Source organism: Ranitomeya variabilis, chromosome 3 (assembly GCF_051348905.1).
Source record: "Ranitomeya variabilis isolate aRanVar5 chromosome 3, aRanVar5.hap1, whole genome shotgun sequence".
Lineage (NCBI taxonomy): Eukaryota > Metazoa > Chordata > Amphibia > Anura > Dendrobatidae > Ranitomeya > Ranitomeya variabilis.
The window spans coordinates 376,387,178-376,405,843 of NC_135234.1; the positions used below are offsets into that span (position 1 = coordinate 376,387,178).

General features: G+C 48.1%; 1 non-coding gene and 52 pseudogenes across 1 annotated transcript; all 53 read right to left on the reverse strand.

The window, feature by feature from the left end:
- Positions 1 to 171: 171 nt before the first annotated feature.
- On the reverse strand, positions 172 to 347 carry LOC143763208 (U2 spliceosomal RNA; annotated as a pseudogene).
- Positions 348 to 524: 177 nt separating this feature from the next.
- LOC143763008 (U2 spliceosomal RNA) lies at positions 525 to 700 on the reverse strand (annotated as a pseudogene).
- A 177-nt stretch (positions 701 to 877) lies between these two features.
- On the reverse strand, positions 878 to 1,053 carry LOC143761130 (U2 spliceosomal RNA; annotated as a pseudogene).
- Positions 1,054 to 1,230: 177 nt separating this feature from the next.
- On the reverse strand, positions 1,231 to 1,406 carry LOC143762431 (U2 spliceosomal RNA; annotated as a pseudogene).
- Positions 1,407 to 1,583: 177 nt separating this feature from the next.
- On the reverse strand, positions 1,584 to 1,759 carry LOC143762881 (U2 spliceosomal RNA; annotated as a pseudogene).
- Positions 1,760 to 1,936: 177 nt separating this feature from the next.
- LOC143762944 (U2 spliceosomal RNA) lies at positions 1,937 to 2,112 on the reverse strand (annotated as a pseudogene).
- A 177-nt stretch (positions 2,113 to 2,289) lies between these two features.
- Positions 2,290 to 2,465, reverse strand: LOC143762432 (U2 spliceosomal RNA; annotated as a pseudogene).
- Positions 2,466 to 2,642: 177 nt separating this feature from the next.
- Positions 2,643 to 2,818, reverse strand: LOC143762882 (U2 spliceosomal RNA; annotated as a pseudogene).
- A 177-nt stretch (positions 2,819 to 2,995) lies between these two features.
- Positions 2,996 to 3,171, reverse strand: LOC143760491 (U2 spliceosomal RNA; annotated as a pseudogene).
- A 177-nt stretch (positions 3,172 to 3,348) lies between these two features.
- On the reverse strand, positions 3,349 to 3,524 carry LOC143763045 (U2 spliceosomal RNA; annotated as a pseudogene).
- A 165-nt stretch (positions 3,525 to 3,689) lies between these two features.
- On the reverse strand, positions 3,690 to 3,876 carry LOC143762989 (U2 spliceosomal RNA). Its single transcript, XR_013212294.1, has one exon. It is a non-coding gene; the product is annotated as a U2 spliceosomal RNA (small nuclear RNA).
- Positions 3,877 to 4,051: 175 nt separating this feature from the next.
- Positions 4,052 to 4,229, reverse strand: LOC143762334 (U2 spliceosomal RNA; annotated as a pseudogene).
- A 177-nt stretch (positions 4,230 to 4,406) lies between these two features.
- LOC143818810 (U2 spliceosomal RNA) lies at positions 4,407 to 4,582 on the reverse strand (annotated as a pseudogene).
- Positions 4,583 to 4,759: 177 nt separating this feature from the next.
- On the reverse strand, positions 4,760 to 4,935 carry LOC143761645 (U2 spliceosomal RNA; annotated as a pseudogene).
- A 177-nt stretch (positions 4,936 to 5,112) lies between these two features.
- On the reverse strand, positions 5,113 to 5,288 carry LOC143760773 (U2 spliceosomal RNA; annotated as a pseudogene).
- A 177-nt stretch (positions 5,289 to 5,465) lies between these two features.
- Positions 5,466 to 5,641, reverse strand: LOC143762606 (U2 spliceosomal RNA; annotated as a pseudogene).
- Positions 5,642 to 5,734: 93 nt separating this feature from the next.
- LOC143761379 (U2 spliceosomal RNA) lies at positions 5,735 to 5,910 on the reverse strand (annotated as a pseudogene).
- Positions 5,911 to 6,087: 177 nt separating this feature from the next.
- LOC143760129 (U2 spliceosomal RNA) lies at positions 6,088 to 6,263 on the reverse strand (annotated as a pseudogene).
- Positions 6,264 to 6,440: 177 nt separating this feature from the next.
- LOC143818735 (U2 spliceosomal RNA) lies at positions 6,441 to 6,616 on the reverse strand (annotated as a pseudogene).
- A 177-nt stretch (positions 6,617 to 6,793) lies between these two features.
- Positions 6,794 to 6,969, reverse strand: LOC143761752 (U2 spliceosomal RNA; annotated as a pseudogene).
- A 177-nt stretch (positions 6,970 to 7,146) lies between these two features.
- LOC143761742 (U2 spliceosomal RNA) lies at positions 7,147 to 7,322 on the reverse strand (annotated as a pseudogene).
- A 177-nt stretch (positions 7,323 to 7,499) lies between these two features.
- LOC143761131 (U2 spliceosomal RNA) lies at positions 7,500 to 7,675 on the reverse strand (annotated as a pseudogene).
- Positions 7,676 to 7,852: 177 nt separating this feature from the next.
- On the reverse strand, positions 7,853 to 8,028 carry LOC143760131 (U2 spliceosomal RNA; annotated as a pseudogene).
- Positions 8,029 to 8,205: 177 nt separating this feature from the next.
- LOC143761132 (U2 spliceosomal RNA) lies at positions 8,206 to 8,381 on the reverse strand (annotated as a pseudogene).
- A 177-nt stretch (positions 8,382 to 8,558) lies between these two features.
- Positions 8,559 to 8,734, reverse strand: LOC143762023 (U2 spliceosomal RNA; annotated as a pseudogene).
- Positions 8,735 to 8,911: 177 nt separating this feature from the next.
- On the reverse strand, positions 8,912 to 9,087 carry LOC143760056 (U2 spliceosomal RNA; annotated as a pseudogene).
- A 177-nt stretch (positions 9,088 to 9,264) lies between these two features.
- On the reverse strand, positions 9,265 to 9,440 carry LOC143761133 (U2 spliceosomal RNA; annotated as a pseudogene).
- A 177-nt stretch (positions 9,441 to 9,617) lies between these two features.
- LOC143762301 (U2 spliceosomal RNA) lies at positions 9,618 to 9,793 on the reverse strand (annotated as a pseudogene).
- Positions 9,794 to 9,968: 175 nt separating this feature from the next.
- LOC143762951 (U2 spliceosomal RNA) lies at positions 9,969 to 10,146 on the reverse strand (annotated as a pseudogene).
- Positions 10,147 to 10,323: 177 nt separating this feature from the next.
- On the reverse strand, positions 10,324 to 10,499 carry LOC143759767 (U2 spliceosomal RNA; annotated as a pseudogene).
- Positions 10,500 to 10,676: 177 nt separating this feature from the next.
- LOC143761134 (U2 spliceosomal RNA) lies at positions 10,677 to 10,852 on the reverse strand (annotated as a pseudogene).
- Positions 10,853 to 11,029: 177 nt separating this feature from the next.
- On the reverse strand, positions 11,030 to 11,205 carry LOC143761764 (U2 spliceosomal RNA; annotated as a pseudogene).
- A 177-nt stretch (positions 11,206 to 11,382) lies between these two features.
- On the reverse strand, positions 11,383 to 11,558 carry LOC143761743 (U2 spliceosomal RNA; annotated as a pseudogene).
- Positions 11,559 to 11,735: 177 nt separating this feature from the next.
- LOC143761135 (U2 spliceosomal RNA) lies at positions 11,736 to 11,911 on the reverse strand (annotated as a pseudogene).
- A 177-nt stretch (positions 11,912 to 12,088) lies between these two features.
- Positions 12,089 to 12,264, reverse strand: LOC143759768 (U2 spliceosomal RNA; annotated as a pseudogene).
- Positions 12,265 to 12,441: 177 nt separating this feature from the next.
- Positions 12,442 to 12,617, reverse strand: LOC143761137 (U2 spliceosomal RNA; annotated as a pseudogene).
- Positions 12,618 to 12,794: 177 nt separating this feature from the next.
- Positions 12,795 to 12,970, reverse strand: LOC143762024 (U2 spliceosomal RNA; annotated as a pseudogene).
- Positions 12,971 to 13,147: 177 nt separating this feature from the next.
- Positions 13,148 to 13,323, reverse strand: LOC143760057 (U2 spliceosomal RNA; annotated as a pseudogene).
- A 177-nt stretch (positions 13,324 to 13,500) lies between these two features.
- Positions 13,501 to 13,676, reverse strand: LOC143761138 (U2 spliceosomal RNA; annotated as a pseudogene).
- Positions 13,677 to 13,853: 177 nt separating this feature from the next.
- LOC143762302 (U2 spliceosomal RNA) lies at positions 13,854 to 14,029 on the reverse strand (annotated as a pseudogene).
- A 175-nt stretch (positions 14,030 to 14,204) lies between these two features.
- On the reverse strand, positions 14,205 to 14,382 carry LOC143762952 (U2 spliceosomal RNA; annotated as a pseudogene).
- A 177-nt stretch (positions 14,383 to 14,559) lies between these two features.
- On the reverse strand, positions 14,560 to 14,735 carry LOC143759769 (U2 spliceosomal RNA; annotated as a pseudogene).
- A 177-nt stretch (positions 14,736 to 14,912) lies between these two features.
- On the reverse strand, positions 14,913 to 15,088 carry LOC143761140 (U2 spliceosomal RNA; annotated as a pseudogene).
- Positions 15,089 to 15,265: 177 nt separating this feature from the next.
- On the reverse strand, positions 15,266 to 15,441 carry LOC143759770 (U2 spliceosomal RNA; annotated as a pseudogene).
- A 177-nt stretch (positions 15,442 to 15,618) lies between these two features.
- On the reverse strand, positions 15,619 to 15,794 carry LOC143761141 (U2 spliceosomal RNA; annotated as a pseudogene).
- Positions 15,795 to 15,971: 177 nt separating this feature from the next.
- On the reverse strand, positions 15,972 to 16,147 carry LOC143762025 (U2 spliceosomal RNA; annotated as a pseudogene).
- Positions 16,148 to 16,322: 175 nt separating this feature from the next.
- LOC143759542 (U2 spliceosomal RNA) lies at positions 16,323 to 16,500 on the reverse strand (annotated as a pseudogene).
- A 177-nt stretch (positions 16,501 to 16,677) lies between these two features.
- LOC143760587 (U2 spliceosomal RNA) lies at positions 16,678 to 16,853 on the reverse strand (annotated as a pseudogene).
- A 174-nt stretch (positions 16,854 to 17,027) lies between these two features.
- On the reverse strand, positions 17,028 to 17,206 carry LOC143762689 (U2 spliceosomal RNA; annotated as a pseudogene).
- A 177-nt stretch (positions 17,207 to 17,383) lies between these two features.
- Positions 17,384 to 17,559, reverse strand: LOC143760058 (U2 spliceosomal RNA; annotated as a pseudogene).
- A 176-nt stretch (positions 17,560 to 17,735) lies between these two features.
- On the reverse strand, positions 17,736 to 17,912 carry LOC143762278 (U2 spliceosomal RNA; annotated as a pseudogene).
- Positions 17,913 to 18,089: 177 nt separating this feature from the next.
- LOC143761596 (U2 spliceosomal RNA) lies at positions 18,090 to 18,265 on the reverse strand (annotated as a pseudogene).
- A 177-nt stretch (positions 18,266 to 18,442) lies between these two features.
- Positions 18,443 to 18,618, reverse strand: LOC143761142 (U2 spliceosomal RNA; annotated as a pseudogene).
- Positions 18,619 to 18,666: the final 48 nt, after the last annotated feature.

Sequence of the window (18,666 nt, forward strand, 5' to 3'; positions counted from 1 at the left end):
AAATGGTTTGCCATTTGGGCCGCACCAAGGCCTACAACCGAAACCCACTGTGGAGACTTAGCAAAAGATTGCCGCAGGGAAGACATTTTCCAGAAACTCTGGAAGCTCTGTAGATGACAGTTCTGCGGTGTGCGTGTGTTCAAGCTGTGCACAACGCGTTTTGAATCTGCATAACCACACCCTCCATCCCCATTGTGACAGCACGTGAAGGTTCCGTGCGACAAAGCAAGCTCCATTTCCAGCTCCCTATTCCAAAAATCCATTAAATATATGGTCCCCAAATAGGGGACGTATCAGATAAGAACAGACTCTACGCTTGATCTTGAGCCATTTGTCCGGGAAGCGATGATCAGAAATGGTTTGCCACTTGGGCCGCACCAAGGCCTACAACCGAAACCCACTGTGGAGACATAGCAAAAGATTGCCGCAGGGAAGACATTTTCCAGAAACTTTGGAAGTTCTGTAGATGACAGTTCTGCGGTGTGCGTGTGTTCAAGCTGTATACAACGCGTTTCGAATCTGCATAACCACACCCTCCATCCCCATTGTGACAGCACGTGAAGGTTCCGTGCGACAAAGCAAGCTCCATTTCCAGCTCCGTATTGCAAAAATCCATTTAATATATGGTCCCCAAATAGGGGACGTATCAGATAAGAACAGACTCTACGCTTGATCGTGAGCCATTTGGCCGAGAAACGATGATCAGAAATGGTTTGCCACTTGGGCCGCACCAAGGCCTACAACCAAAACCCACTGTGGAGACATAGCAAAAGATTGCCGCAGGGAAGACATTTTCCAGAAACTCTGGAAGCTCTGTAGATGACAGTTCTGCGGTGTGCGTGTGTTCAAGCTGTGCACAATGCGTTTCGAATCTGCATAACCACACCCTCCATCCCCATTGTGACAGCACGTGAAGGTTCCGTGTGACAAAGCAAGCTCCATTTCCAGCTCCCTATTCCAAAAATCCATTTAATATATGGTCCCCAAATAGGGGACGTATCAGATAAGAACAGACACTACGCTTGATCTTGAGCCATTTGGCCGAGAAGCGATGAACAGAAATGGTTTGCCACTTGGGCCGCACCAAGGCCTACAACCGAAACCCACTGTGGAGACATAGCAAAAGATTGCCGCAGGGAAGACATTTTCCAGAAACTCTGGAAGCTCTGTCGATGACAGTTCTGCGGTGTGCGTGTGTTCAAGCTGTGCACAATGCGTTTTGAATCTGCATAACCACACCCTCCATCCCCATTGTGACAGCACGTGAAGGTTCCGTGCGACAAAGCAAGCTCCATTTCCAGCTCCCTGTTCCAAAAATCTATTTAATATATGGTCCACAAATAGGGGACGTATCAGATAAGAACAGACACTACGCTTGATCTTGAGCCATTTGGCCGAGAAGCGATGATCAGAAATGGTTTGCCACTTGGGCTGCACCAAGGCCTACAACCAAAACCCACTGTGGAGACATAGCAAAAGATTGCCGCAGGGAAGACATTTTCCAGAAACTCTGGAAGTTCTGTAGATGACAGTTCTGCGGTGTGCGTGTGTTCAAGCTGTGCACAACGCGTTTTGAATCTGCATAACCACACCCTCCATCCCCATTGTGACAGCACGTGAAGGTTCCGTGTGACAAAGCAAGCTCCATTTCCAGCTCCCTATTCCAAAAATCCATTTAATATATGGTCCCAAAATAGGGGACGTATCAGATAAGAACAGACACTACGCTTGATCTTGAGCCATTTGGCCGAGAAGCGATGAACAGAAATGGTTTGCCACTTGGGCCGCACCAAGGCCTACAACCGAAACCCACTGTGGAGACATAGCAAAAGATTGCCGCAGGGAAGACATTTTCCAGAAACTCTGGAAGCTCTGTAGATGACAAATCTGCGGTGTGCATGTGTTCAAGCTGTGCACAACGCGGTTTGAATCTGCATAACCACACCCTCCATCCCCATTGTGACAGCACGTGAAGGTTCCGTGCGACAAAGCAAGCTCCATTTCCAGCTCCCTATTCCAAAAATCTATTTAATATATGGTCCCCAAATAGGGGACGTATCAGATAAGAACAGACACTACGCTTGATCTTGAGACATTTGGCCAAGAAGCGATGATCAGAAATGGTTTGCCACTTGGGCCGCACCAAGGCCTACAACCGAAACCCACTGTGGAGACATAGCAAAAGATTGCCGCAGGGAAGACATTTTCCAGAAACTCTGGAAGCTCTGTCGATGACAGTTCTGCGGTGTGCGTGTGTTCAAGCTGTGCACAATGCGTTTTGAATCTGCATAACCACACCCTCCATCCCCATTGTGACAGCACGTGAAGGTTCCGTGCGACAAAGCAAGCTCCATTTCCAGCTCCCTGTTCCAAAAATCTATTTAATATATGGTCCACAAATAGGGGACGTATCAGATAAGAACAGACACTACGCTTGATCTTGAGCCATTTGGCCGAGAAGCGATGATCAGAAATGGTTTGCCACTTGGGCCGCACCAAGGCCTACAACCGAAACCCACTGTGGAGACATAGCAAAAGATTGCCGCAGGGAAGACATTTTCCAGAAACTCTGGAAGTTCTGTAGATGACAGTTCTGCGGTGTGCGTGTGTTCAAGCTGTGCACAACGCGTTTTGAATCTGCATAACCACACCCTCCATCCCCATTGTGACAGCACGTGAAGGTTCCGTGTGACAAAGCAAGCTCCATTTCCAGCTCCCTATTCCAAAAATCCATTTAATATATGGTCCCAAAATAGGGGACGTATCAGATAAGAACAGACACTACGCTTGATCTTGAGCCATTTGGCCGAGAAGCGATGATAAGAAATGGTTTGCCACTTGGGCCGCACCAAGGCCTACAACCGAAACCCACTGTGGAGACATAGCAAAAGATGGCCGCAGGGAAGACATTTTCCAGAAACTCTGGAAGCTCTGTTGATGACAGTTCTGCGGTGTGCGTGTGTTCAAGCTGTGCACAACGCGTTTTGAATCTGCATAACCACACCCTCCATCCCCATTGTGACAGCACGTGAAGGTTCCGTGCGACAAAGCAAGCTCCATTTCCAGCTCCCTATTCCAAAAATCTATTTAACATATGGTCCCCAAATAGGGGACGTATCAGATAAGAACAGACACTACGCTTGATCTTGAGCCATTTGGCCGAGAAGCGATGATCAGAAATGGTTTGCCACTTGGGCCGCACCAAGGCCTACAACCGAAACCCACTGTGGAGACATAGCAAAAGATTGCCGCAGGGAAGACATTTTCCAGAAACTCTGGAAGTTCTGTAGATGACAGTTCTGCGGTGTGCGTGTGTTCAAGCTGTGCACAACGCGTTTTGAATCTGCATAACCACACCCTCCATCCCCATTGTGACAGCACGTGAAGGTTCCGTGTGACAAAGCAAGCTCCATTTCCAGCTCCCTATTCCAAAAATCCATTTAATATATGGTCCCAAAATAGGGGACGTATCAGATAAGAACAGACACAACGCTTGATCTTGAGCCATTTGGCCGAGAAGCGATGATAAGAAATGGTTTGCCACTTGGGCCGCACCAAGGCCTACAACCGAAACCCACTGTGGAGACATAGCAAAAGATTGCCGTAGGAAAGACATTTTCCAGAAACTCTGGAAGCTCTGTCGATGACAGTTCTGCGGTGTGCTTGTGTTCAAGCTGTGCACAACGCGTTTTGAATCTGCATAACCACACCCTCCATCCCCATTGTGACAGCACGTGAAGGTTCCGTGTCACAAAGCAAGCTCCATTTCCAGCTCCCTATTCCAAAAATCCATTTAATATATGGTCCCAAATAGGGGACGTATCAGATAAGAACAGACACTACGCTTGATCTTGAGCCATTTGGCCGAGAAGCGATGATCAGAAATGGTTTGCCACTTGGGCCGCACCAAGGCCTAAAACCGAAACCCACTGTGGAGACATAGCAAAAGATTGCTGCAGGGAAGACATTTTCCAGAAACTCTGGAAGTTCTGTAGATGACAGTTCTGCGGTGTGCGTGTGTTCAAGCTGTGCACAACGCGTTTTGAATCTGCATAATTACACCCTCCATCCCCATTGTGACAGCACGTGAAGGTTCCGTGCGACAAAGCAAGCTCCATTTCCAGCTCCCTATTCCAAAAATCTATTTAATATATGGTCCCCAAATAGGGGACGTATCAGATAAGAACAGACACTACGCTTGATCTTGAGCCATTTGGCCAAGAAGCGATGATCAGAAATGGTTTGCCACTTGGGCCGCACCAAGGCCTACAACCGAAACCCACTGTGGAGACATAGCAAAAGATTGCCGCAGGGAAGACATTTTCCAGAAACTCTGGAAGCTCTGTCGATGACAGTTCTGCGGTGTGCGTGTGTTCAAGCTGTGCACAACGCGTTTTGAATCTGCATAACCACACCCTCCATCCCCATTGTGACAGCACGTGAAGGTTCCGTGCGACGAAGCAAGCTCCATTTCCAGCTCCGTATTCCAAAAATCCATTTAATATATGGTCCCCAAATAGGGGACGTATCAGATAAGAACAGACACTACGCTTGATCTTGAGCCATTTGGCCGAGAAGCGATGATCAGAAATGATTTGCCACTTAGGCCACACCAAGGCCTACAACCGAAACCCACTGTGGAGACATAGCAAAAGACTGCCGCAGGGAAGACATTTTCCAGAAACTCTGGAAGTTCTGTAGATGACAGTTCTGCGGTGTGCGTGTGTTCAAGCTGTGCACAACGCGTTTTTAATCTGCATAACCACACCCTCCATCCCCATTGTGACAGCACGTGAAGGTTCCGTGCGACAAAGCAAGCTCCATTTCCAGCTCCCTATTCCAAAAATCTATTTAATATATGGTCCCCAAATAGGGGATGTATCAGATAAGAACAGACACTACGCTTGATCTTGAGCCATTTGGCCAAGAAGCGATGATCAGAAATGGTTTGCCACTTGGGCCGCACAAAGGTCTACAACCGAAACCCACTGTGGAGACATAGCAAAAGATTGCCACAGGGAAGACATTTTCCAGAAACTCTGGAAGCTCTGTCGATGACAGTTCTGTGGTGTGCGTGTGTTCAAGCTGTGCACAACGCGTTTTGAATCTGCATAACCACACCCTCCATCCCCATTGTGACAGCACGTGAAGGTTCCATGCGACAAAGCAAGCTCCATTTCCAGCTCCCTATTCCAAAAATCTATTTAATATATGGTCCCCAAATAGGGGACATATCAGATAAGAACAGACACTACGCTTGATCTTGAGCCATTTGGCCGAGAAGCGATGATCAGAAATGGTTTGCCACTTGGGCCGCACCAAGGCCTACAACCGAAACCCACTGTGGAGACATAGCAAAAGATTGCCGCAGGGAAGACATTTTCCAGAAACTCTGGAAGCTCTGTAGATGACAGTTCTGCTGTGTGCGTGTGTTCAAGCTGTGCACAACGCGTTTTGAATCTGCATAACCACACCCTCCATCCCCATTGTTACAGCACGTGAAGGTTCCGTGCGACAAAGCAAGCTCCATTTCCAGCTCCCTATTCCAAAAATCCATGTAATATATGGTACCCAAATAGGGGACGTATCAGATAAGAACAGACACTACGCTTGATCTTGAGCCATTTGGCCGAGAAGCGATGATCAGAAATGGTTTGCCACTTGGGCCGCACCAAGGCCTACAACCGAAACCCACTGTGGAGACAAGCTGTGCACAACGCGTTTTGAATCTGCATAACCACACCCTCCATCCCCATTGTGACAGCACGTGAAGGTTCCATGCGACAAAGCAAGCTCCATTTCCAGCTCCCTATTCCAAAAATCCATTTAATATATGGTCCCCAAATAGGGGACGTATCAGATAAGAACAGACACTACGCTTGATCTTGAGCCATTTGGCCGAGAAGCGATGATCAGAAATGGTTTGCCACTTGGGCCGCACCAAGGCCTACAACCGAAACCCACTGTGGAGACATAGCAAAAGATTGCCGCAGGGAAGACATTTTCCAGAAACTCTGGAAGCTCTGTAGATGACAGTTCTGCGGTGTGCGTGTGTTCAAGCTGTGCACAACGCGTTTTGAATCTGCATAACCACACCCTCCATCCCCATTGTGACAGCACGTGAAGGTTCCGTGCGACAAAGCAAGCTCCATTTCCAGCTCCCTATTCCAAAAATCTATTTAATATATGGTCCCCAAATAGGGGACGTATCAGATAAGAACAGACACTACGCTTGATCTTGAGCCATTTGGCCAAGAAGCGATGATCAGAAATGGTTTGCCACTTGGGCCACACCAAGGTCTACAACCGAAACCCACTGTGGAGACATAGCAAAAGATTGCCACAGGGAAGACATTTTCCAGAAACTCTGGAAGCTCTGTCGATGACAGTTCTGTGGTGTGCGTGTGTTGAAGCTGTGCACAACGCGTTTTGAATCTGCATAACCACACCCTCCATCCCCATTGTGACAGCACGTGAAGGTTCCGTGCGACGAAGCAAGCTCCATTTCCAGCTCCCTATTCCAAAAATCCATTTAATATATGGTCCCCAAATAGGGGACGTATCAGATAAGAACAGACACTACGCTTGATCTTGAGCCATTTGGCCGAGAAGCGATGATCAGAAATGGTTTGCCACTTGGGCCACACCAAGGCCTACAACCGAAACCCACTGTGGAGACATAGCAAAAGATTGCCGCAGGGAAGACATTTTCCAGAAACTCTGGAAGCTCTGTAGATGACAGTTCTGCGGTGTGCGTGTGTTCAAGCTGTGCACAACGCGTTTTGAATCTGCATAACCACACCCTCCATCCCCATTGTGACAGCACGTGAAGGTTCCGTGCGACAAAGCAAGCTCCATTTCCAGCTCCCTATTCCAAAAATCTATTTAATATATGGTCCCCAAATAGGGGACGTATCAGATAAGAACAGACACTACACTTGATCTTGAGCCATTTGGCCGAGAAGCGATGATCAGAAATGGTTTGCCACTTGGGCCGCACCAAGGCCTACAACCGAAACCCACTGTGGAGACATAGCAAAAGATTGCCGCAGGGAAGACATTTTCCAAAAACTCTGGAAGCTCTGTAGATGACAGTTCTGCGGTGTGCGTGTGTTCAAGCAGTGCACAACGCGTTTTGAATCTGCATAACCACACCCTCCATCCCCATTGTGACAGCACGTGAAGGTTCCGTGTGACAAAGCAAGCTCCATTTCCAGCTCCCTATTCCAAAAATCTATTTAATATATGGTCCCCAAATAAGGGACGTATCAGATAAGAACAGACACTACGCTTGATCTTGAGCCATTTGGCCGAGAAGCGATGATCAGAAATGGTTTGCCACTTGGGCCGCACCAAGGCCTACAACCGAAACCCACTGTGGAGACATAGCAAAAGATTGCCGCAGGGAAGACATTTTCCAAAAACTCTGGAAGCTCTGTAGATGACAGTTCTGCGGTGTGCGTGTGTTCAAGCTGTGCACAACACGTTTTGAATCTGCATAACCACACCCTCCATCCCCATTGTGACAGCACGTGAAGGTTCCGTGTGACAAAGCAAGCTCCATTTCCAGCTCCCTATTCCAAAAATCCATTTAATATATGGTCCCCAAATAGGGGACGTATCAGATAAGAACAGACACTACGCTTGATCTTGAGCCATTTGGCCGAGAAGCGATGATCAGAAATGGTTTGCCACTTGGGCCGCACCAAGGCCTAAAACCGAAACCCACTGTGGAGACATAGCAAAAGATTGCCGCAGGGAAGACATTTTCCAGAAACTCTGGAAGCTCTGTCGATGACAGTTCTGCGGTGTGCGTGTGTTCAAGCTGTGCACAACGCGTTTTGAATCTGCATAACCACACCCTCCATCCCCATTGTGACAGCACGTGAAGGTTCCGTGCGACAAAGCAAGCTCCATTTCCAGCTCCCTATTCCAAAAATCTATTTAATATATGGTCCCCAAATAGGGGACGTATCAGATAAGAACAGACACTACGCTTGATCTTGAGCCATTTGGCCGAGAAGAGATGATCAGAAATGGTTTGCCACTTGGGCCGCACCAAGGCCTACAACCGAAACCCACTGTGGAGACATAGCAAAAGATTGCCGCAGGGAAGACATTTTCCAGAAACTCTGGAAGCTCTGTCGATGACAGTTCTGCAGTGTGCGTGTGTTCAAGCTGTGCACAACGCGTTTTGAATCTGCATAACCACACCCTCCATCCCCATTGTGACAGCACGTGAAGGTTCCGTGTGACAAAGCAAGCTCCATTTCCAGCTCCCTATTCCAAAAATCCATTTAATATATGGTCCCCAAATAGGGGACGTATCAGATAAGAACAGACACTACGCTTGATCTTGAGCCATTTGGCCGAGAAGCGATGATCAGAAATGGTTTGCCACTTGGGCCGCACCAAGGCCTACAACCGAAACCCAATGTGGAGACATAGCAAAAGATTGCCGCAGGGAAGACATTTTCCAGAAACTCTGGAAGTTCTGTAGATGATAGTTCTGCGGTGTGCGTGTGTTCAAGCTGTGCACAACGCGTTTTGAATCTGCATAACCACACCCTCCATCCCCATTGTGACAGCACGTGAAGGTTCCGTGCGACAAAGCAAGCTCCATTTCCAGCTCCCTATTCCAAAAATCTATTTAATATATGGTCCCCAAATAGGGGACATATCAGATAAGAGCAGACACTACGCTTGATCTTGAGCCATTTGGCCAAGAAGCGATGATCAGAAATGGTTTGCCACTTGGGCCGCACCAAGGCCTACAACCGAAACCCACTGTGGAGACATAGCAAAAGATTGCCGCAGGGAAGACATTTTCCAGAAACTCTGGAAGCTCTGTCGATGACAGTTCTGCGGTGTGCGTGTGTTCAAGCTGTGCACAACGCGTTTTGAATCTGCATAACCACACCCTCCATCCCCATTGTGACAGCACGTGAAGGTTCCGTGCGACAAAGCAAGCTCCATTTCCAGCTCCCTATTCCAAAAATCCATTTAATATATGGTCCCCAAATAGGGGACGTATCAGATAAGAACAGACACTACGCTTGATCTTGAGCCATTTGGCCGAGAAGCGATGATCAGAAATGGTTTGCCACTTGGGCCGCACCAAGGCCTACAACCGAAACCCACTGTGGAGACATAGCAAAAGATTGCCGCAGGGAAGACATTTTCCAGAAACTCTGGAAGCTCTGTCGATGACAGTTCTGCGGTGTGCGTGTGTTCAAGCTGTGCACAACGCGTTTTAAATCTGCATAACCACACCCTCCATCCCCATTGTGACAGCACGTGAAGGTTCCGTGTGACAAAGCAAGCTCCATTTCCAGCTCCCTATTCCAAAAATCCATTTAATATATGGTCCCCAAATAGGGGACGTATCAGATAAGAACAGACACTACGCTTGATCTTGAGCCATTTGGCCGAGAAGCGATGATCAGAAATGGTTTGCCACTTGGGCCGCACCAAGGCCTACAACCGAAACCCACTGTGGAGACATAGCAAAAGATTGCCGCAGGGAAGACATTTTCCAGAAACTCTGGAAGTTCTGTAGATGATAGTTCTGCGGTGTGCGTGTGTTCAAGCTGTGCACAACGCGTTTTGAATCTGCATAACCACACCCTCCATCCCCATTGTGACAGCACGTGAAGGTTCCGTGCGACAAAGCAAGCTCCATTTCCAGCTCCCTATTCCAAAAATCTATTTAATATATCGTCCCCAAATAGGGGACATATCAGATAAGAGCAGACACTACGCTTGATCTTGAGCCATTTGGCCAAGAAGCGATGATCAGAAATGGTTTGCCACTTGGGCCGCACCAAGGCCTTCAACCGAAACCCACTGTGGAGACATAGCAAAAGATTGCCGCAGGGAAGACATTTTCCAGAAACTCTGGAAGCTCTGTCGATGACAGTTCTGCGGTGTGCGTGTGTTCAAGCTGTGCACAACGCGTTTTGAATCTGCATAACCACACCCTCCATCCCCATTGTGACAGCATGTGAAGGTTCCGTCCGACGAAGCAAGCTCCATTTCCAGCTCCGTTTTCCAAAAATCCATTTAATATATGGTCCCCAAATAGGGGACGTATCAGATAAGAACAGACACTACGCTTGATCTTGAGCCATTTGTCCGAGAAGCGATGATCAGAAATGGTTTGCCACTTGGGCCGCACCAAGGCCTAAAACCGAAACCCACTGTGGAGACATAGCAAAAGATTGCCGCAGGGAAGACATTTTCCAGAAACTCTGGAAGCTCTGTCGATGACAGTTCTGCGGTGTGCGTGTGTTCAAGCTGTGCACAACGCGTTTTGAATCTGCATAACCACACCCTCCATCCCCATTGTGACAGCACGTGAAGGTTCCGTGCGACAAAGCAAGCTCCATTTCCAGCTCCCTATTCCAAAAATCTATTTAATATATGGTCCCCAAATAGGGGACGTATCAGATAAGAACAGACACTACGCTTGATCTTGAGCCATTTGGCCGAGAAGCGATGATCAGAAATGGTTTGCCACTTGGGCCGCACCAAGGCCTACAACCGAAACCCACTGTGGAGACATAGCAAAAGATTGCCGCAGGGAAGACATTTTCCAAAAACTCTGGAAGCTCTGTAGATGACAGTTCTGCGGTGTGCGTGTGTTCAAGCTGTGCACAACGCGTTTTGAATCTGCATAACCACACCCTCCATCCCCATTGTGACAGCACGTGAAGGTTCCGTGTGACAAAGCAAGCTCCATTTCCAGCTCCCTATTCCAAAAATCCATTTAATATATGGTCCCCAAATAGGGGACGTATCAGATAAGAACAGACACTACGCTTGATCTTGAGCCATTTGGCCGAGAAGCGATGATCAGAAATGGTTTGCCACTTGGGCCACACCAAGGCCTACAACCGAAACCCACTGTGGAGACATAGCAAAAGATTGCCGCAGGGAAGACATTTTCCAGAAACTCTGGAAGCTCTGTAGATGACAGTTCTGCGGTGTGCGTGTGTTCAAGCTGTGCACAACGCGTTTTGAATCTGCATAACCACACCCTCCATCCCCATTGTGACAGCACGTGAAGGTTCCGTGCGACAAAGCAAGCTCCATTTCCAGCTCCCTATTCCAAAAATCTATTTAATATATGGTCCCCAAATAGGGGACGTATCAGATAAGAACAGACACTACACTTGATCTTGAGCCATTTGGCCGAGAAGCGATGATCAGAAATGGTTTGCCACTTGGGCCGCACCAAGGCCTACAACCGAAACCCACTGTGGAGACATAGCAAAAGATTGCCGCAGGGAAGACATTTTCCAAAAACTCTGGAAGCTCTGTAGATGACAGTTCTGCGGTGTGCGTGTGTTCAAGCAGTGCACAACGCGTTTTGAATCTGCATAACCACACCCTCCATCCCCATTGTGACAGCACGTGAAGGTTCCGTGTGACAAAGCAAGCTCCATTTCCAGCTCCCTATTCCAAAAATCTATTTAATATATGGTCCCCAAATAAGGGACGTATCAGATAAGAACAGACACTACGCTTGATCTTGAGCCATTTGGCCGAGAAGCGATGATCAGAAATGGTTTGCCACTTGGGCCGCACCAAGGCCTACAACCGAAACCCACTGTGGAGACATAGCAAAAGATTGCCGCAGGGAAGACATTTTCCAAAAACTCTGGAAGCTCTGTAGATGACAGTTCTGCGGTGTGCGTGTGTTCAAGCTGTGCACAACACGTTTTGAATCTGCATAACCACACCCTCCATCCCCATTGTGACAGCACGTGAAGGTTCCGTGTGACAAAGCAAGCTCCATTTCCAGCTCCCTATTCCAAAAATCCATTTAATATATGGTCCCCAAATAGGGGACGTATCAGATAAGAACAGACACTACGCTTGATCTTGAGCCATTTGGCCGAGAAGCGATGATCAGAAATGGTTTGCCACTTGGGCCGCACCAAGGCCTAAAACCGAAACCCACTGTGGAGACATAGCAAAAGATTGCCGCAGGGAAGACATTTTCCAGAAACTCTGGAAGCTCTGTCGATGACAGTTCTGCGGTGTGCGTGTGTTCAAGCTGTGCACAACGCGTTTTGAATCTGCATAACCACACCCTCCATCCCCATTGTGACAGCACGTGAAGGTTCCGTGCGACAAAGCAAGCTCCATTTCCAGCTCCCTATTCCAAAAATCTATTTAATATATGGTCCCCAAATAGGGGACGTATCAGATAAGAACAGACACTACGCTTGATCTTGAGCCATTTGGCCGAGAAGCGATGATCAGAAATGGTTTGCCACTTGGGCCGCACCAAGGCCTACAACCGAAACCCACTGTGGAGACATAGCAAAAGATTGCCGCAGGGAAGACATTTTCCAGAAACTCTGGAAGCTCTGTCGATGACAGTTCTGCAGTGTGCGTGTGTTCAAGCTGTGCACAACGCGTTTTGAATCTGCATAACCACACCCTCCATCCCCATTGTGACAGCACGTGAAGGTTCCGTGTGACAAAGCAAGCTCCATTTCCAGCTCCCTATTCCAAAAATCCATTTAATATATGGTCCCCAAATAGGGGACGTATCAGATAAGAACAGACACTACGCTTGATCTTGAGCCATTTGGCCGAGAAGCGATGATCAGAAATGGTTTGCCACTTGGGCCGCACCAAGGCCTACAACCGAAACCCAATGTGGAGACATAGCAAAAGATTGCCGCAGGGAAGACATTTTCCAGAAACTCTGGAAGTTCTGTAGATGATAGTTCTGCGGTGTGCGTGTGTTCAAGCTGTGCACAACGCGTTTTGAATCTGCATAACCACACCCTCCATCCCCATTGTGACAGCACGTGAAGGTTCCGTGCGACAAAGCAAGCTCCATTTCCAGCTCCCTATTCCAAAAATCTATTTAATATATGGTCCCCAAATAGGGGACATATCAGATAAGAGCAGACACTACGCTTGATCTTGAGCCATTTGGCCAAGAAGCGATGATCAGAAATGGTTTGCCACTTGGGCCGCACCAAGGCCTACAACCGAAACCCACTGTGGAGACATAGCAAAAGATTGCCGCAGGGAAGACATTTTCCAGAAACTCTGGAAGCTCTGTCGATGACAGTTCTGCGGTGTGCGTGTGTTCAAGCTGTGCACAACGCGTTTTGAATCTGCATAACCACACCCTCCATCCCCATTGTGACAGCACGTGAAGGTTCCGTGCGACAAAGCAAGCTCCATTTCCAGCTCCCTATTCCAAAAATCCATTTAATATATGGTCCCCAAATAGGGGACGTATCAGATAAGAACAGACACTACGCTTGATCTTGAGCCATTTGGCCGAGAAGCGATGATCAGAAATGGTTTGCCACTTGGGCCGCACCAAGGCCTACAACCGAAACCCACTGTGGAGACATAGCAAAAGATTGCCGCAGGGAAGACATTTTCCAGAAACTCTGGAAGCTCTGTCGATGACAGTTCTGCGGTGTGCGTGTGTTCAAGCTGTGCACAACGCGTTTTAAATCTGCATAACCACACCCTCCATCCCCATTGTGACAGCACGTGAAGGTTCCGTGTGACAAAGCAAGCTCCATTTCCAGCTCCCTATTCCAAAAATCCATTTAATATATGGTCCCCAAATAGGGGACGTATCAGATAAGAACAGACACTACGCTTGATCTTGAGCCATTTGGCCGAGAAGCGATGATCAGAAATGGTTTGCCACTTGGGCCGCACCAAGGCCTACAACCGAAACCCACTGTGGAGACATAGCAAAAGATTGCCGCAGGGAAGACATTTTCCAGAAACTCTGGAAGTTCTGTAGATGATAGTTCTGCGGTGTGCGTGTGTTCAAGCTGTGCACAACGCGTTTTGAATCTGCATAACCACACCCTCCATCCCCATTGTGACAGCACGTGAAGGTTCCGTGCGACAAAGCAAGCTCCATTTCCAGCTCCCTATTCCAAAAATCTATTTAATATATCGTCCCCAAATAGGGGACATATCAGATAAGAGCAGACACTACGCTTGATCTTGAGCCATTTGGCCAAGAAGCGATGATCAGAAATGGTTTGCCACTTGGGCCGCACCAAGGCCTTCAACCGAAACCCACTGTGGAGACATAGCAAAAGATTGCCGCAGGGAAGACATTTTCCAGAAACTCTGGAAGCTCTGTCGATGACAGTTCTGCGGTGTGCGTGTGTTCAAGCTGTGCACAACGCGTTTTGAATCTGCATAACCACACCCTCCATCCCCATTGTGACAGCATGTGAAGGTTCCGTCCGACGAAGCAAGCTCCATTTCCAGCTCCGTTTTCCAAAAATCCATTTAATATATGGTCCCCAAATAGGGGACGTATCAGATAAGAACAGACACTACGCTTGATCTTGAGCCATTTGTCCGAGAAGCGATGATCAGAAATGGTTTGCCACTTGGGCCGCACCAAGGCCTAAAACCGAAACCCACTGTGGAGACATAGCAAAAGATTGCCGCAGGGAAGACATTTTCCAGAAACTCTGGAAGCTCTGTCGATGACAGTTCTGCGGTGTGCGTGTGTTCAAGCTGTGCACAACGCGTTTTGAATCTGCATAACCACACCCTCCATCCCCATTGTGACAGCACGTGAAGGTTCCGTGCGACAAAGCAAGCTCCATTTCCAGCTCCCTATTCCAAAAATCTATTTAATATATGGTCCCCAAATAGGGGACGTATCAGATAAGAACAGACACTACGCTTGATCTTGAGCCATTTGGCCGAGAAGCGATGATCAGAAATGGTTTGCCACTTGGGCCGCACCAAGGCCTACAACCGAAACCCACTGTGGAGACATAGCAAAAGATTGCCGCAGGGAAGACATTTTCCAAAAACTCTGGAAGCTCTGTAGATGACAGTTCTGCGGTGTGCGTGTGTTCAAGCTGTGCACAACGCGTTTTGAATCTGCATAACCACACCCTCCATCCCCATTGTGACAGCACGTGAAGGTTCCGTGTGACAAAGCAAGCTCCATTTCCAGCTCCCTATTCCAAAAATCCATTTAATATATGGTCCCCAAATAGGGGACGTATCAGATAAGAACAGACACTACGCTTGATCTTGAGCCATTTGGCCGAGAAGCGATGATCAGAAATGGTTTGCCACTTGGGCCGCACCAAGGCCTAAAACCGAAACCCACTGTGGAGACATAGCAAAAGATTGCCGCAGGGAAGACATTTTCCAGAAACTCTGGAAGCTCTGTCGATGACAGTTCTGCGGTGTGCGTGTGTTCAAGCTGTGCACAACGCGTTTTGAATCTGCATAACCACACCCTCCATCCCCATTGTGACAGCACGTGAAGGTTCCGTGCGACAAAGCAAGCTCCATTTCCAGCTCCCTATTCCAAAAATCTATTTAATATATGGTCCCCAAATAGGGGACGTATCAGATAAGAACAGACACTACGCTTGATCTTGAGCCATTTGGCCGAGAAGCGATGATCAGAAATGGTTTGCCACTTGGGCCGCACCAAGGCCTACAACCGAAACCCACTGTGGAGACATAGCAAAAGATTGCCGCAGGGAAGACATTTTCCAGAAACTCTGGAAGCTCTGTCGATGACAGTTCTGCAGTGTGCGTGTGTTCAAGCTGTGCACAACGCGTTTTGAATCTGCATAACCACACCCTCCATCCCCATTGTGACAGCACGTGAAGGTTCCGTGTGACAAAGCAAGCTCCATTTCCAGCTCCCTATTCCAAAAATCCATTTAATATATGGTCCCCAAATAGGGGACGTATCAGATAAGAACAGACACTACGCTTGATCTTGAGCCATTTGGCCGAGAAGCGATGATCAGAAATGGTTTGCCACTAGGGCCGCACCAAGGCCTACAACCGAAACCCACTGTGGAGACATAGCAAAAGATTGCCGCAGGGAAGACATTTTCCAGAAACTCTGGAGGTTCTGTAGATGATAGTTCTGCGGTGTGCGTGTGTTCAAGCTGTGCACAACGCGTTTTGAATCTGCATAACCACACCCTCCATCCCCATTGTGACAGCACGTGAAGGTTCCGTGCGACAAAGCAAGCTCCATTTCCAGCTCCCTATTCCAAAAATCTATTTAATATATGGTCCCCAAATAGGGGACATATCAGATAAGAGCAGACACTACGCTTGATCTTGAGCCATTTGGCCAAGAAGCGATGATCAGAAATGGTTTGCCACTTGGGCCGCACCAAGGCCTACAACCGAAACCCACTGTGGAGACATAGCAAAAGATTGCCGCAGGGAAGACATTTTCCAGAAACTCTGGAAGCTCTGTCGATGACAGTTCTGCGGTGTGCGTGTGTTCAAGCTGTGCACAACGCGTTTTGAATCTGCATAACCACACCCTCCATCCCCATTGTGACAGCATGTGAAGGTTCCGTCCGACGAAGCAAGCTCCATTTCCAGCTCCGTTTTCCAAAAATCCATTTAATATATGGTCCCCAAATAGGGGACGTATCAGATAAGAACAGACACTACGCTTGATCTTGAGCCATTTGGCCGAGAAGCGATGATCAGAAATGGTTTGCCACTTAGGCCTCACCAAGGCCTACAACCGTAACCCACTGTGGAGACATAGCAAAAGATTGCCGCAGGGAAGACATTTTCCAGAAACCCTGGAAGCTCTGTAGATGACAGTTCTGCGGTGTGCGTGTGTTCAAGCTGTGCACAACGCATTTTGAATCTGCATAACCACACCCTCCATCCCCATTGTGACAGCACGTGAAGGTTCTGTGCGACAAAGCAAGCTCCATTTCCAGCTCCCTATTCCAAAAATCTATTTAATATATGGTCCCCAAATAGGGGACGTATCAGATAAGAACAGACACTACGCTTGATCTTGAGCCATTTGGCCGAGAAACGATGATCAGAAATGGTTTGCCACTTGGGCCGCACCAAGGCCTACAACCGAAACCCACTGTGGAGACATAGCAAAAGATTGCCGCAGGGAAGACATTTTCCAGAAACTCTGGAAGCTTTGTCGATGACAGTTCTGCGGTGTGCGTGTGTTCAAGCTGTGCACAACGCGTTTTGAATCTGCATAATCACACCCTCCATCCCCATTGTGACAGCACGTGAAGGTTCCGTGTGACAAAGCAAGCTCCATTTCCAGCTCCCTATTCCAAAAATCCATTTAATATATGGTCCCCAAATAGGGGACGTATCCGAGAAGAACAGACACTACGCTTGATCTTGAGCCATTTGGCCGAGAAGCGATGATCAGAAATTGTTTGCCACTTGGGCCGCACCAAGGCCTACAACTGAAACCCACTGTGGAGACATAGCAAAAGATTGCCGCAGGGAAGACATTTTCCAGAAACTCTGGAAGCTCTGTAGATGACAGTTCTGCGGTGTGCGTGTGTTCAAGCTGTGCACAACGCGTTTTGAATCTGCATAACCACACCCTCCATCCCCATTGTGACAGCACGTGAAGGTTCCGTGCGACAAAGCAAGCTCCATTTCCAGCTCCCTATTCCAAAAATCCATTTAATATATGGTCCCCAAATAGGGGACGTATCAGATAAGAACAGACACTACGCTTGATCTTGAGCCATTTGGCCGAGAAGCGATGATCAGAAATGGTGTGCCACTTGGGCCGCACCAAGGCCTACAACCGAAACCCACTGTGGAGACATAGCAAAAGATTGCCGCAGGGAAGACATTTTCCAGAAACTCTGGAAGTTCTGTAGATGACAGTTCTGCGGTGTGCGTGTGTTCAAGCTGTGCACAACGCGTTTTGAATCTGCATAACCACACCCTCCATCCCCATTGTGACAGCAAGTGAAGGTTCCGTGCGACAAAGCAAGCTCCATTTCCAGTTCCCTATTCCAAAAATCTATTTAATATATGGTCCCCAAATAGGGTACGTATCAGATAAGAACAGACACTACGCTTGATCTTGAGCCATTTGGCCGAGAAGCGATGATCAGAAATGGTTTGCCACTTGGGCCGCACCAAGGCCTACAACCGAAACCCACTGTGGAGACATAGCAAAAGATTGCCGCAGGGAAGACATTTTCCAGAAACTCTGGAAGCTCTGTAGATGACAGTTCTGCGGTGTGCGTGTGTTCAAGCTGTGCACAACGCGTTTTGAATCTGCATAACCACACCCTCCATCCCCATTGTGACAGCACGTGAAGGTTCCGTGCGACAAAGCAAGCTCCATTTCCAGCTCCCTATTCCAAAAATCCATTTAATATATGGTCCCCAAATAGGGGACGTATCAGATAAGAACAGACTCTACGCTTGATCTTGAGCCATTTGGCCGAGAAGCGATGATCAGAAATGGTTTGCCACTTGGGCCGCACCAAGGCCTACAACCGAAACCCACTGTGGAGACATAGCAAAAGATTGCCGCAGGGAAGACATTTTCCAGAAACTCTGGAAGCTCTGTAGATGACAGTTCTGCGGTGTGCGTGTGTTCAAGCTGTGCACAACGCGTTTTGAATCTGCATAACCACACCCTCCATCCCCATTGTGACAGCACGTGAAGGTTCCGTGTGACAAAGCAAGCTCCATTTCCAGCTCCCTATTCCAAAAATCCATTTAATATATGGTCCCCAAATAGGGGACGTATCAGATAAGAACAGACACTACGCTTGATCTTGAGCCATTTGGCCGAGAAGCGATGATCAGAAATGGTTTGCCACTTGGGCCGCACCAAGGCCTAAAACCGAA